General features: G+C 37.1%; 1 pseudogene; it reads left to right on the top strand.

Annotated features, from left to right (window-relative positions):
• The first annotated feature begins 2,051 nt into the window (after positions 1-2,051).
• Positions 2,052-2,523, top strand: LOC136398061 (short transmembrane mitochondrial protein 1-like; annotated as a pseudogene).
• Positions 2,524-3,224: the final 701 nt, after the last annotated feature.

Raw genomic sequence — 3,224 nt, 5'->3', positions numbered from 1 at the left:
GCTTGATTCCCAAACTACTCTTTCTGTTATACCTTACTCTTTCTAACCCAACCCGGTCATGGTACAGAGGAGGACATATGCCCAAGTCTCTCTAGAGAGACTTGTTACTTATTACAGCTAAACCCCACAAACAGATCAATACAACTTTTAAATTAATAAGCAGAATTTTATTAATCATTTTAATATTAATAAATTCAGAACCAGTTTAATTTTGACCTTAAGCCAAATTAAAATGCTGAATGGTTAAGCAATCAAAGTTAGAAAAAATTAAGAAGGCAACTCATTTAAAAATATTTTTGTTTCTTTCCTAGACTGAAAATCTGGTTCTTTTCTACCAATAGTTGGTAGCTCCTGACACCAAGTGGCCAATTCATGTACTGCTCTAAACATGTTTGAAGACTAATGGTCCTATCAAAAGGGGGAAAAGCAAAAAAATTATTGCATATTTTGAGATGCATCATTTCATTTGTTCTAATTTAATTAAGAACTGAATACTATGTTTAGAAATGTCAGAGGGTGATTATCAAGCTCTTCATGTCTGTACTTTAAATACCTATTCCAATTTTATTGCTGGTGTTAGCATGTGTGCCCGATTCTTATCAGTAAGCCAAATGGTTTCTTTGGTTCCCTTTGAGCAAGCTAATCAGCATTATAGAATGACAATGAAGAAATATTGGCTTTAGAATCAGATGAACTTGAGTCCATCCATCTTCTTTGGCCTCTACCACTAATACTCCTGAGACATCTACTGGCCACAGTCTGGAACTTCCCCATCATAGCATATATAGAACATTATAGGTGTATTTCCACTAGCTGATGCTCCTGTAGCTGGGCATTGTCAGTGCTTCCATGACCCCAGCTGATGCCTTGGAACCAACCTCCTTAGTGCCAACGGACACCCTGTTTTTGAACTACAGAGCCTGTGGTAACGATGCTTTATTACCCACAAATTCTCCATTGTTATGCAACACTCTGTCTCATGAACATCAGAGTGCTGTCTTACACCTTGGTATCTAAGTGAACTTTGAATGAAACAGGCTCTTGACAGTCTGTCACCAGATATGCCTGAATTCCAGCAGTTAATACCACCTAGTCACAGCTGATGTCTCTTCTGTACTCTTAACGTGTACTCTAGGTTTCAAGAATCAATCATTCGCAGTTGTAGCAACTACACAAATATTCTACAGATATAAGAGGACATGGATCTATATTTTTCTGAATACTTTATAAAAATGTAAGGTCAGTGACAAGTCTAATATTATGAGTATAAACTTAACATTCTAATTATTTGACATTGTTTAGCTCAAATGTGAGCCATTGCAAACAATCTACTCAGCTTCAGCCAGTCAGGAAGTACACAGATATAGTTCAGCTGAACACGCAGAGGAACCTTGAGCTAGAGAACCAACAGAGACAAGGGAATAGATATAAGCACCTTAAATTTAAAAATATGTTGCAGGTAATGTTTTATTGCATATACACTGACACGAAGTTTTATCTGACAAGAGGAAGTTTGGAGGTTATATATAAGTTTAAATAAAATTATGCTTTCATGTTAATATTTTGCTCTGACTGAAATAAATCAGAATTCATTCTATGTATTTCGGTTAAATTTCTTTTTATTGAAACTTAAAAAAAAACTTTACATAATATATTACACGTGCTTTTCTCCATAAAGGGGCTATTTCTGAGTGCTTTTTTGATTGATTTATGTCATAAAACTAGCTGTATAAGTGAGCTTTTATAAATTCTAGGAAGCCCAGTCAATCAATGATAAGAGCAGCTCAAGTGCATTACAACTATGAGTCATGATATTGATGTAAATGTTTTATCTGAAACAGTCAGCACTGGGTTGAGTTATATTGTAATATTTTTAAAATATTTGTTGAAAAGATGACTTTGGATTGTTAGATTCCAGGAAGAAATTCAAATACGTTTGCTTTTCCCATTTTCCTGGAAGAAGGTGCTATGTTTTAGAGAATTATAAGGAGAAAAGCAAGTAAATAAAAGTTTATTAGAAAATCTGAAATAAGTGGACAGTGGGTATAGGGACAGGCCAGGGAGCTGCCAGCAACCATCGCACCCTCTTTGCTGACATCATGCTCCAATTCCTGCTTGGATTTACTTTTGGCAACCTGGTTGGAATGTATCTGGCTCAGAACTATGACATACCCAACCTGGCTAAAAAAAACTTGAAGACATAAAAAGGACTTGGATGCCAAGAAGAAACCCCCTAGCTCGTGAGGCCACCTTCAGCACTGCCTCCAGGGATCCCAGAGTCCGTTCTTCCCGTGGGCCTCCTTTCCATCCGACCCAATCGCTTCTGTCTCAATCTCCAGTCTCAGCCCTTGCTAGGTCCCGCACTGCCTTCACACACGAATGGGGCCGTGAGTTAAGAGCCATCCCTTTTCCAGCACCCTCACCTCCTCCCTTCCTCCTTCCAGACACTGGGAGGTTGTCCTAAGACTGGAGTTATGGTGCTAGATTAGTAAACGTGACCTGTAATTAGTAGTCTGTCCCTTATTTGGGATCTCTACTGCCTTTTTCAGAAGAAAAATCGATGGGTCAGATACAAATAATGCCGACTTCACAACTTAGCAATTGAAATGGGTGTTTAAACATTTGGTACTAATTTATGTTGTTTCAGGGTCATTAAAATTGAAATCTAGAAACCAGAAAAAAAAATCTGAAATAAAAATGCATTCCTGCCAGTATTTGTAAAGGGGAAAAATAGTAACTTTTCAATAAAACATCCTGGCAGACTCCACTTTAACCAATGGTGAAGGTTAACATTAGCAGTAATATCATGTGGCCATCAGGTATTCCCTGATATCACATGACAAGGCACTTCACTTCTGTGGCATTCTTTTCCCTGGTATAATCATGAGAAAAATATCAGGCAAACCCAAATTATTGGACATTCTACAAATGTCTGACAAATATTCTTCCAAACTATGAAGATTGTGAAAGAGGGAAAGGTTGAGAAATGTCACAGAACAGAAGCGACTATGGAGAATGATGATTACATGCAATGTGGGTCCCTGGATTAGATCTTGGAACAGAAAGAGGGTATTCATGGGAAAACTGGTGAAATTTAAATAAATGTGGAATTTAGCTAATAGTTAAAAAATAACAATATGTCATGCTTAAAGTCAATTTTTCAACTATGACAATTTATACTGGGTTATTCACACTCTAGCCAACTATGAAAACCCCAAAGAGTA

Source organism: Saccopteryx leptura, chromosome 3 (genome assembly GCF_036850995.1).
Source record: "Saccopteryx leptura isolate mSacLep1 chromosome 3, mSacLep1_pri_phased_curated, whole genome shotgun sequence".
In the NCBI taxonomy this organism is placed as follows: Eukaryota; Metazoa; Chordata; class Mammalia; order Chiroptera; family Emballonuridae; genus Saccopteryx; species Saccopteryx leptura.
This window is presented reverse-complemented; position numbering and strand designations above follow the sequence as displayed.